The sequence below is a fragment of the Geotrypetes seraphini genome, chromosome 8 (genome assembly GCF_902459505.1).
Source record: "Geotrypetes seraphini chromosome 8, aGeoSer1.1, whole genome shotgun sequence".
Classification (NCBI taxonomy): domain Eukaryota; kingdom Metazoa; phylum Chordata; class Amphibia; order Gymnophiona; family Dermophiidae; genus Geotrypetes; species Geotrypetes seraphini.
The window spans coordinates 156,714,172-156,727,246 of record NC_047091.1 but is presented as its reverse complement, the minus strand read 5'-3'; the positions used below and the strand labels follow the sequence as shown (position 1 = coordinate 156,727,246).

General features: G+C 46.3%; 1 protein-coding gene across 1 annotated transcript in view; it reads left to right on the top strand.

The window, feature by feature from the left end:
* The window catches only part of SETD1B (SET domain containing 1B, histone lysine methyltransferase), a 169,976-nt gene that overhangs the window by 90,903 nt on the left and 65,998 nt on the right, over positions 1 to 13,075 (top strand).

Here is a 13,075-nt window from a genome sequence, read left to right as displayed (position 1 = left end):
TTCACATTTGTATTTCAATCCCCAAATCCTTTCATTGAATAAATCATGTTTCTTTAATCTAAGAAAGAGAATGACATGGGGGCAAATTTGTCCCTGTCCCTACAGGAACTCAATTTCCCCGTCTCGTCCTTGCGAGTTTTGTCGCTGCCCCTGCCCCATTCCTGTAAGCTCTGCCTTAACCGCACAAGCCTTGGACACTTATGATTTTAAAGTGTTTGAGGCTTGTGCAAACGAGGATGGAGCTTGCAGGAATGGGGCAGGGACAGGAAAAGAACTCGCAGGGACAGGATGGGGAGAAATTTGTCCCCGTGTCATTCTCTAGTCTAAGACAATTACATACAGTCAGAAATTTTTTCAGTGCCATTTTCTCCACTCTTCTACTGTCTCTTTTCACTACCAGGCTGGACTATTGCAATATTATATATTCTGGTATTTCTCAAGGATCATTGCATAAGCTTCAGACATTACAGAATTGCACACTCTTGGGGATGTAATTTTGGGAAAGCAGGAATGGAGTTGTGATATGCTCACTATTTATAAAATACATGAGTACACAGTGTGGCCGGGCCAGTTTCCAAGTATGAGGGAAAGCCCGGCTCGGACCACAAGCAAGAATTTTGAAACACCTTTTATATGGTTGTAGGAAGGAAAACCTGGATACCGGATTTCTTAGAAAACAGTATCAAGTTTATTAGTGTCCCAAATAAAAATAGGAAGAAAAATATTCACCATGGGCTTCTTAGACTCTGTTACAGCTCAGTCCAGGTGAGTCATATGGGCTTTAACTGAAGAACTGGATAGCCCATCTTAATCAAAAGGAATATAATTCAAATTCAAAACTTTGCATTAGTCCAGTGCCCTCACGGCCTCGTATCCCCTCTGGGATTTATCAGTCTCTCAAGACTATAGCAACTTATTGTTTTATAGCTGAGCACGGCTCATGCCAGCATTTTCACATATCAGCTCTTTTCATAGTCCCACATTCCAACAAGGTGAACTTGGTTTCTTGCTCTAACCCACCCTGCTCCCCAAGGAACCTTCACAGCCTTGCCTGTCAGGCTGTGCGGGCCACGCCTCCCATTTAGTTTGAGGTCTCCAGGCCCACCCGATGTGACCCTTATCTGCTTTATCTCCTGCTCCTGGGGAGTCTGAACACTGTGCTATTTACTGTAGCAATTTCACTCAATTAGGCAGGGCTGCCCCAGCCCTGCTTCAGTTCAGGTTTAAACGGAGCAGAAACTTTTCCCACAGGACAATACTGGACCCTCACACACTATACTCTTCCAGATCCATGTCCTCACCAAACACACTACCCCCAGGGTCACTGTACATTTCCCAATCACACTCTTGGGAACTCTGGCTTTCCATTTCCACATTCATTCCAGGCTTTACATCCCATCCCCCTCCCTGCCGGTTTGCCAAATCTCCTGTGGCATTTCCATGGGGGTAAACTTCCAGCCCTTCCCTCTGGGGTTTAATAGGCAAGTCACTATACCTCCTGTGGGTTATACTGCCTCTCCTTGTGGGCTGGCCTCCTGCAAAACGTCCCTGCTGGGGCTTAGGCAATGTGTTGAAGCTAGGATCAGCGTGGGTTGTTTGGCTTTCCCAATCAGAGCCAGCTGAGTCCTCCCCTTTCAACTCTAACTGACTTTGCCTTTGAGGCTTCTGTGCTTGCAAACTCCGGGGTCTGACTCCACCCCTTTGCAAATTGGTGTCAGGTTTCTCTCTGACTTGGGGAAAGGAGTGATAGGGGAAATTAGTGGTTTTCAGAGCCCTCCCTATCTGGCTCTTGAGCTGTGCTGGGACCTGCCTTTTCTTGCATTCTTTTGGCTGAGCCAGCTGTTCTGGCTCCATGCCGGGTTTTACAGGACCCTGTGCTGCATGTTGGGGAGTTTTAGCAGTAGTTTTCACTGTGACAGGAGCTTCCCTGTCACAACAGTTAGTACACATCCACTTTTATACCATCCTCATTGCAGGTATAAATTTTGCACCAAAATTTATGTGCTGCTGGACTGCTTCTGAGATCTTTTGTAGTTTTTATAAATTAAGCAGCATGTTCCATTATGTACCAGAGATCAATCCAGAGACTTGTGATTTATGCTTTTTTACCAGCAGGTGGAGACAGAGAGTACAAAGTGCTCTGCAATATAGGATACCAGGGCAGCCTTCCCCTTCAGTATTCTATCTCAGCAGCTGGATGGACATAGCCTGTGCAGCTCTCTGATGCTTGCTTCTAGCCTGTTCAGCAGGCTCAGTTGAGCTGAAGGTGTTGTCTGCTGCTCACACATATGGCTGGGGTACACCTGGTGGTGCTATGTTCCTCCCCGCTCTCCCTTTACTACCTGTTGTTTCTTTTATTCGTATTTGGATCTGACTTGTTTTTCTTAGCAAAACAAAAACCTGGCTTGCTAAGAACCACAAAAAAAAAAAATCTGACCGGTACCAGTGATTGAGGGACAGCACAGTGTTCTCGTAATAAAATCGGATCTTCAGGGTCATTATTGTGCAGTGTCTGAAACCATTCTTCCTCCCTCATGACTGTGAAAAGACCAAGACGAGGGAGCCACAAAACTTTGGGAAATGATTCACTTGCGAGAATCATTGTGGGAAGTTGTAGGGAGCTAAAATTGAAGATATTTAACATGATTTGAAAAGTTTAACATGCTCCCTGGTAATCAAGTATTAAGAGAAGGGCAGTCAGTTTCTTTCAGTACTAGGCTGGAGCTGTTCATAAGAAATTGTACAGTCAAAGCTTGTTCCTAGACCACTGGGGTTTGGTTTAGGACTTGAACCCCTCTTTCTGGAGGAAGAGGATGGGCTAATTCAGACTCATTCTTGATTTAAAGGGTTCTTAAAAAAATATTAAATTGTTCTAATTCAATGAAATAATAGTGGAATAGAGAGATAAATAAAATATACATAATCAAGGACAATAGGCCTAATTATTCAGGTTTTCTTCCTCGGTTTCCAAAAGGTTTCAAGTTTATTTAATATTTTTGGGTTTTTTTTAAAAATCTTTATTCGTTTTCATATCTTACAACAAGTGTATAATATTCAATCAAGAATTTTACAAATCACTTGACATTCTTATTTATAATCACCAAAGCATAAAAAGAACCCCTCCCCCACCCTTCCCATCCATTAGGAATAAACCTATTAGTATCGCCTATTAAAATTTCTAGGCAATGTACATAATAAAAACATAATTATATTGCTGCTTAAAAATTTTTGAACAAACTCAGACAAGGACTAACGATACAAATGGAAAGGGGTAGAACTACATTAGTTATAGGAAAGTAACATGTAAGGGGAAAGTACAATTAGGATTCCAACTGAGGTGGATCATCAAAAAAATGTATTTTTCCAAGTAAGATAATTAAACATAAACAGAGAAAAAAAGAAAAGGAGACTCCTAAGGTTTAAAACATGATTTACAATTCAGAAATTGTTTATGCATAAATTGAGTCTGTAGCGCACCAACGGCAGGATGGTGGGGGGTAGTCTACCCCAGATGTAGCGAGTTGGGGTGTGCGCAGTTAAGGGCCTGTGGTCCACATGTCGTGGTCATCGGCTCCACTAGTCCCTGCCCCCAGCTTCCTATTCTGGGACAGGGGACCAGAAGAGTAAACGGCCATGCGCACGCGCAACCCTGTAATGCTTCACGTCCCCCCACTCTCCTCCCGCTGCCTGGAGGAGGGGGTGCTCCACCCCGGGTGGCCACCAAGACAGGTATGCCACTGAATTGAGTAGCCCTAGTTCCCATCTGGGAAAACTATGACATTGGGATACAAAAAATAACATCTGTTGATGCCTCTGTCTGGATGCCTTGATTCCACATAGATTGTAAGCCATCTTGAAGGTTTTCCCTAGGGCGAGATAGAAAATTTTAAATAAACTTGGAAACTTTCCATTCCTTGATTGCTTCCATTTTTTTCTGGGTGATAGAGGCTTAGTTCCACATTGGCATCAAGCCAGCCACAAGTACTTCCTTCGATTCTGCATCCTGGGCAGTCATTTTGAGTTGAGAGTTCCTTGCTCCTTTTTCAAGGTGATGGTAGTCGTAGTGGCTCAATTGCGCAGGCAAGGGATCCGGGTGCACCTCTCTCTTGATGATTGGCTGGGAGAGCCAACTTGGAACTTGAGTCTAGGAGAGCCATAGCCCAAATGAGCTAACTCGTTGAGGGTCTGGGATGGGTCATGAATTATGCCAAGAGCCATCTGGCACCAGCCCAGTACTTGGATACTTTGATGTCCTCTTCATTACCAGTGGGGAGGTGATGCTCTTTACAGAAGAACAAATGCTTGTTACAGGCCCAGAAGGTGCAAGCTGTGTGCCCTGGAATTCCTGAGGGCTTGGGATTATTTGCAACTCCTGGGCTCCATGCCTGCAACACAGGTGGCTCTGTGGGCAGGATCCCACATGAGGCCGTGCTAAGTGGCCCTTCTTTCCCACTGGTCTCTGCAGTTGCAGGAGTTTGAGATACATCTCCCTCTAGGGAGTTTGTTCTGTCAGAGCCTGGCCTGATAGGATAGCCCAGGGCCTCTCTGGAAGTTTCCTTGGATCCCCTAAGTGGCTGGTGATGATCACCAATGCCAACCTTTGAGGTTAAGGAGTCCATTGCTTGAGTCAAGTAGCACAGAGGTGCTGTTCCAAGCTGGAACCGTCTTGGCCAATCAAGCAGTTGAAGAGCATTTGGTCTTACTACATTTCTACCCCTAGTGAAGGGAAAAATAATATGAGTGATATCAGACAGTGCCTTAGCAGTGGCATACACCTTCAAGCAAAGAGAAACTAAAGTGGATTTTCTTAGTCAAAATGCATTGGATCCTGTGGAATGGAAGCTAAGTTCATGTGCATCTCAACTCCTGATAGATCGGTGGGATCGGCTAATATTTTGATCTAATGGCGTCATGGCTAAATTCAAAGACGCTTCAGTTTTCAGTTGCAGGAGGGAACCATGGTTGGCAGGTATAGACACTTTGGTGCAGCCACGGCCCAGCAGGAACCCCTATACATCTTCTCACCTTAGGTGTTGATTGAACTTATTCTGCGTGGGTTGTGAACCTTCCATGCTTGGTATTTCTCATCACACCGGACTAGTCTTGGTATGCAGATCTGGTGCATCTGCTGGAGGGAACCCACTGCTTCTCCCCAGAGACCAAAGTCTTTTTTCAGCAGGGACAAGGCAGAAAAGTATGGGATATAAGAAATTGCATGGTATGTTATCCCAATCCATTTTAGCTTATGAGAATGGGTCTGAAGGAGTCTCTCCTCCTCTTCCTCTAGCAAGAGGGGCTCAGGTTTCGAACCAAACTCCAGTGGTATAAACCAATCAAGGAAAGGAAATTAACAGGTATGAATAAATTTCACATTTCATACTTGTAGTCTCGAGGGAATGGTCTGAAGTTCTTTCAGTCCTAGATTCTGGCTTCTTTGCTATCTTTTTATTAGGACTGTACATTGATTAAAATTTCTAATTGCATAATTAATCGCAATTAAAGTTTTTAATCGTGATTAAAAAGCACCCCTTGTACAGTGCAATATAGAAATAGAAGATATAAATTCTCAAAATTGACATAGTTCAATTAAACTAAAAATGAAATCATTTATCCACGGATGGATCAAAAATTGGCTGGCGGACAGGAAGCAGAGGGTAGGAGTAAAGGGACACTACTCTGACTGGAAAAGGGTCACGAGTGGTGTCCCACAGTGGTCAGTGCTTGGACTGCTGCTGTTCAATATATTCATTAATGACCTGGAAACAGGGACCAAGTGCGAAGTTATAAAATTTGCGGATGACACAAAACTCTCCAGTAGGGTCAGAACTGTTGAGGAATGCAAAGAACTACAAAGTGACCTAAACAAACTGAGTGAGTGGGCAAAAAGATGGCAGATGAGCTTCAATTTAGAGAAATGTAAAGTCTTGCACATAGGGAAAGGGAACCCGATGTACAGCTATACGATGGGAGGAAGGGTACTTGGGGAAGGCAACCTAGAAAAAGACTTGGGGATATTGGTGGATAAAACGATGAAGCCGGCGGCACAATGTGCAGCGGCCTCAAAGAAAGCGAACAGAATGTTGGGCATTATCAAAAAAGGTATCACTACCAGAACGAAGGAAGTTATCCTGCCGCTGTATCGAGCAATGGTGCGCCCGCATCTGGAATACTGCATCCAGTACTGGTTGCCGTACCTTAAGAAGGATATGGCGATACTCGAGATGGTCCACAGAAGAGCAACAAAGATGATAAAGGGCATGGAAAACCTTTCATATGCTGAAAGACTAGAGAAGCTGGGACTCTTTACCCTGGAAAAGCGGAGACTTAGAGGGGACATGATAGAGACTTATAAAATCATGAAAGGCATAGAGAAGGTGGAGAGGGACAGATACTTCAGACTAGCGGGGACATCAAAAACAAGAGGGCATTCAGAAAACCTGAAAGGAGACAGATTCAAAATGAATGCTAGGAAGTTCTTCTTCACTCAGAGGGTGATGGACACCTGGAATGTGCTTCTAGGAGAAGTAATAGAACAGAGTACAATATTGGGTTTCAAAAAGGGATTGGATGACTTCCTGAAGGAGAAGGGGATTGCAGGGTATAGATAGAGGGTTACTATACAGGTTATTTAATGATTAGGGTATATACAATTTAGGTGGTGGAGAGCTTACAGGTCATGGATCTGGGGGGCCATCGCAGGAGCGGACTGCTGGGCACGATGGATCCCTGGTCTGACCCGGCAGAGGCAATGCTTATGTTCTTATGTTTGTTGTCTTGTGATTTTCTTTCTAATCTTCTCATTTCCTGACTCTGGTTCTGCTTCTCTGTGCTCTCAGCACAGTTCTGTCCAGCACTAGCAGATCACTGGGATGATGGGGGGCAGTGGCACCAGCAGCTCGCTGGGGTGGGAGGTATGGGGGCAGTGGCACCAGCAGCAGTACTAGCCGCTCTTTCTCTGGGGGGAAGGAGGCCAGCAGTTCCAAGGTGGAGGGTGGTCAGGGGGAGCAGAGCTGATGTTAGACCTGCTGGGGTCCAGAGTAGAAATTAAGAAGGGGTACCCAAAATTCCTCTCCTCCAGGCTCCTCAATTTCCCCACCCATCAAAACCCTTCCATCTAGTATCACTCTCTCCTTCCCCACCACCCTTGAGTCCATCATCTTTCCTTTTCTCTTCCCAACTGCCCTCCCATCCAGCTTCTCTCCCATCTTCCTCCTCTTCACATTACCCCTCAAATCCACCATCTCTCCCTTTTTCTTCTCAACTGCCCTCACATCCAGCATCTCTCCCTTCTTTCTCCTCCTTCCTTCCTTCCCATTACCCCAAATCCACCATCGCTTCCTTTTTCTTCCCAAATGCTCTCCCATACAGCATTTCTCCTTTCCTCCTACGTCATCCCTCCCGCTCCACCACCCCCAGGTCTACCATCTCTGCCTTCCACTTCCCAAATACTCTCCTATCCTGTATCTCTCCCTTCCTCCTCCTTTTCCTTCTAGGAATGTTAGGGGGGATCAAGCAATGCAGTTCTGGGGGTCTTGTGGGCGGGATGTCCTTCTCTTTTTCCCACATGGTCTGAAGTCCCCCCCCACGTGCTCACCGTTTATAATTCAATAGAATGCTAGTGCAGCAGCTGTTGCACACAACAGCTGAACCCATATAAAATAAAACCAAAAAAGTCCTTTGCATCTGAGCCTGGGGCTAAAAAAAACCTCCTGCCGAGTCCCCACCACAGACAGCTGTTCCTCAGGAGCGAGCCAGCCAGTGCCCTGCCAATGCCGTGACTAGATCCCTCCCCCCAACAATGCTGACATCCCTCTACCCCCTTACTTAATACCCCTCCAAGAAAACCCAAACAAGGTAGGAGAGATGGCTAGTCCATCCCCCCCCAACCTGGCTGCAAGGCCTCCCAACCCTCTTTGATATGGTGGGTCTTTCCCTTTCTGGTGTATCCTGGGATGCACTGGGAGAGGTCCAAAGCCCTGATTAGCTGAGGTGCCTAAGTTCCCTCCCATGGGAGGGTCCTTAGGCGCCTGAGCCAATCAGGGGAAAAGAACAAACGGTCACATTACCTGCATCGGCAATCACAGTTCTACAAAATATAAAAAACTTTATTGATGCTGTGACAACAGACATCCATTCTGTTTTGGAATTTATATTGACAAGGTGCATTGCATTTAGATGATAAGTCCAATACCATTCATGATGCAGCAAGCAGCAGTCTCTTCCTGGTCCTTGCTGCAGCCATTTTGCCGCTTGTAGCGCTATTCTTTTTTAAATTATAAGGGTAACATTCAGTGCATTCCACATTTAAAGGGCAATTCCGTAACCTAGGTGCTGACACTTACATGTGTATTGCATGTGTATATGTTTAGAATTGAGAGCTGCACGGGGACGACGGGAATCCCGCGGGTTCCCCCTGCGGGTCACGGGGATCCCGTGGAGACATCCCCTAGGGTCGCGGGGATCCCGTGGGGACACCCCCTAGGGTTGCGGGGTTCCTGCGGGGTTGGATATACTCGTGAGGCTCATCTTCTCCCTACCTGCCCTGCCGCAGCACACAGCCGATCGGATGTCTTCCATGATGTCAGCACTGACGTCGGAGGGAGGGCTTAAGCAAAGCCCTCCCTTCCTCCGACGTCAGCGCTGACATTGAGAAGACTTCCAGTCGGCTGTGTGCTGCAACAGGGCAGGTAGGGAAAGGCAGTGGCGAAACCAAGGGGGGGTGGAGAGGGAGGTCCGCCCCGGGTGCAGCCTTAGGGGGGGTGCACAGCTGGTCAGGTCCCCTTACCTTTGTGGCGCTTCTCCCGACCGACCGACTGACAACAGGCCCGGTCCGACAGACCTCCCTGCCCTGTAGCCGCAAATCTAAATTACCTTCTTACAGCAGCTTCAATACTCCAGCTGCTGTAAGAAGGTAATTTAGATTCGCTGCTACAGGGCAGGGAGGTTTGTCAGACCGGGCCTGTTCTATTGTCGGGCGGGCGGGGAAGCGCCACGAAGGTAAGGGGCAGGGAGAGAGGAAGGAAGGAAAGGTGGAGTGGAGAGGAAAAGACGCTTAAGGGAAATGGGTAAAACTGAGGGGGGAGAAGGACGCTGAAAGCACTGGGGAAGACAAAGGGGTGGAGAAGGACGCTGAAAGCACATGGGGAAGACAAAGGGGTGGAGAAGGACGCTTAAAGGACATGGGGAAGATGGGGGGTGGGAAAAAGGACGCTGAAAGGACATGGGGAAGACAAAGGGGTGGAGAAGGATGCTGAAAGCACATGGGGAAGACAAAGGGGTGGAGAAGGACGCTGAAAGCACATGGGGAAGACGGGGGAGAAGGACGCTGAAAAGACATGGGGAAGACGGGGGGAGAAGGACGTTGAAAGGACATGGGGAAGACGGGGGGAGAAGGACACTGAAAGGACATGGGGAAGACGGGGGGAAAGGACGCTGAAAGGACATGGGGAAGACAGAGGGGGGAGAAGGACGCTGAAAGCACATGTGGAAGACAGAGGGGGGAGAAGGACGCTGACAGGACATGGGGAAGATGGGGGGGGAGAAGGACGCTGAAAGGAAATGGGGAAGAGAAAGTGGGGAGAAGACGCTGGCAGGGAAGAAGACAGAGATGCCAGACTATGGGGGGAGCGGAGGGAAGAAGATGGGTGACAGACCAATTTGGAAGGGGGGGAGAAAGGGAGAGACACAGTAACAGAGCAAATGGAAGACGCAGAGAGAAGAGAGATAGTGGATGGAAGGAATTGAATGAGAACATGAGGAAAGCAGAAACCAGGCAACAAAGGTAGGAAAAAAATTATATTTCTTTTTTTTTTTTTTTCCTTCTTGATTAAGTAGTATATTAGTTGTGTTGATAAAAATTTATAAACATTAGAGGCTCTGGTAGAAACCCGTTTACAAAGTATGTATTCTTCCCAATTAATATTTCCAAATTAATAAAGTCTTTTTGCTTATTTGTAAATGGGTTTCTACCAGAGCCTTTAATTCAGTAGCATAATTAAATGAAATAACTATTTCTGAAGTTTATAGGGACGGGCGGGGACGGGAGGGATTCCTCGCGGGGACGGGTGGGGATGGAGGGGATTCCTCGCAGGGACGGGTGGGGATGGAGGGATTCCTCGCGGGGATGGGTGGGAAGAGATGGGATTCCTCATGGGGGACGGGTGGGACTTTGGCGGGGACGTGTGGGATTTCTGTCCCTGCGCAACTCTAGTTTAGAATACAAGTATTTAAAGGTGTATATAAAGCTAAATGCTATCTAAGTGCTATGGGGCTCATAATAGAAACTTAAACACGTCTAAAAACCTGCCCAAGTCGTCACTTGGACAACCTAAAAGACAGGTCTTCCAAGTGCCGATAATCAAACATATTTTTGGACGTATCCAGGGAACTTTTAGGCCTCTGAATGCCTCTGTGTGGCCAGAGCTAAAAGAGGCATATCTGGTGGAGTGGTTAGGGGGAGGGATGTGAGCTGACTTAGACTCTGTCGTCCTGCAGGGATAATCAAAGGTTTTATGAGACTTCCTGAACGGAACTTATACGTTGTGACTCAGTCGATGTAAAAACAGGTATAAGTGCCTAAAAGTTATTCAAAATGACCAGATAAGCACTGCAGAGACAAAGTAAAGACCCCCATACTCCCCCAGTGTTCACTGACCCCCCCCACCCCCCCATAAAGATTGGAATAAAAATGTTCATACCTGTCTCCAGAACATTAGCACCTGGTATAGGAAAGCCTAGTAGAGCTCCTCACAGGTGTTTTAAATAGCTGGAGGGTGGGCTAGTGAACCAGAGAGAGGAGGACCCAGGCCCATAAGCCACTCTAACCACTACGTTTGTGGTGGGACATGTGCACCCACCAAAACCCTACAGTACTACCATATAGGTACCACCTGCAACCATAAAGGCTATTGGGGTTGTAGACAGGTGGGTATAGTGGGTTTTGGGGGGCTCACCATATCCTATAAGGGAATTCTGGTGAGATGTTTCTGTGGCACCCTTTTTGTAAAGTTCACAGCAGTGCCCAGTAAGGTATCCCACTGCTCTGTTGCCATATCCGGGTGGCCAGTCCATCACGATGCTGGCCCCTCCCACGTCCAAAAGGTCTTGTTCTGGGCGTTTGGGACTTGGATGAAATTTCGGTCGAGAATATGGCATAAAGATAGACGACCTGGCAGTCGGGATGAACAATAGCCTGGACGTCCAGACAGATGATTCTCTCCAAAAAATAATTTTAGACATATTTTTCCCACTGCCGACTTTGGGCGTCTAGTGCCTTACTTCCAAATCGGACTTAGACGTATCTTTTGATTATGCCCCTCCACGTGTTTAGATCGTCCTTGACTGAAAAGTTGTAACCCCACGCACTGTTAAGCTGTAACCCTATGTGAATATTAAACTGTAATCCGTTCTGAGCTCTCTGGGGAAGACGGGATATAAAACCAACTAATTACCCCCCACCCCCTTTTATAAAACCATAGTGCGGGTTTTAGTGCTGGCCACAGCGGTAACAACTCCAATGCTCATAGGAATTCTGTGAGCATCGGAGCTGTTACTGCCATGGCTGGTGCTAAAAACCCGCTACGGTTTTGTAAAAAGAGGGGGGAGGGGTAAAAAAATAAATTTAATATTGTGCAATTAGACGCTTAAATCATTTTAAAATTTATAACCCATTTAGATCTAAGCAGCAGTTCACAAAAATACATATATAATTGTCCATAAACCATGGCAGGACATAGGCGAGGTTCCCACTTGCGCACTTACACCTGCTCTAGGACTGGTCTCAGTTGAGCGTCTAAAGTTTAGGTATGTTGATAGTTGGTTTTGCTAGTATTCTGTAGTGTAATCTAGGTGCCTACTTTCTGTTATAGAATAGACTCGGAGCACCTTATCAAAGACAGCTAGTTATAGAACTGACTCCTGAATACACACGTTGACTGCTGACACCACAAAATGTTTAATTTAGGCCTAAACTAAAGGTACAGATTATCCCTATAGTAGCTGACTATTGCCCTCCCTTTACCATGCAAAGAGTTAACACAGTAGATGATGGCAGATAAAGACCCGAATGGTCCATCTAGTCTGCCCAACCTGATTCAATCTAAAAATTCATTGTTTTTTTTTTTTTTTCTTCTTATCTATTTCTGGGCAAGAATCCAAAGCTCTGCCCGATACTGTTCTTAGGTTCCAACTAGAGAATGACACGGTAGCTGTTAGTTCTGAGGTGGTTAGACGTATTTCCACCCTAGTGCTATCCAAGAACATCTGCATTTGAAAATAATGCTTGGTGCCCAAACTTAGGTCAGGATGTATTTTGGTCTGGAGCTGGTTAATTAATGATCAGACTTCCCATGGTTCACTGGTCCTCTGGGTATGTGGTTATGACCTATCACTACTACTAATCATTTCTATAGCGTTACTAGACATACACAACGCAGTTTGTCAAAACATAAAAGCGAGAGTTCCTGCTCAAAAGAGCTTACAATCTAGTCAAGAGAGACAAACTGGACAAGGTGCATCAATACACAGTGCTCAGGCGGGGGGATGTCAGAGGGAATGATAAGGCAGATATTGGTGCTTAGCAGGTGGATTGGAGTTTGGGATTGAAAGCAGCGTCAAAGAAGTGGGCTTTGAGTATGACTTTGAATACAGCCAGAGATGGAGCCTGATCTATCGAGTCAGGCAGTTTGTTCCAGGCATATACGGTGCAGCAAGGTAGAAGGGATGGAGTCTGGTGCTGGCTGAAGAAGAGAAGGGTACAGATAAGAGAGACTTAGACAATGAACGGAGTACCCAGGGGAGGTGTGGGGAGAGATGCTGAGGAGCTGCGGAGCGAATACACTTGTAAGTCAGTAAGAGAAGTTTGAACTGTGGGCAGAAACAGATAGGGAGCCAATGAAATGACTTGAGGAGAGGGGTAACGTGGGCATAGTGACATTGACGGAATATGAGGTGTGCAGCAGAGTTCTGAACAGGAGAGAAGAGATGGTTTAGTGCAGGGGTAGGCAATTCCGGTTCTCGAGAGGTCAGGTTTTCAGGATAGCCGCAATAAATATGCATGAGATAGATTTGCATCTCA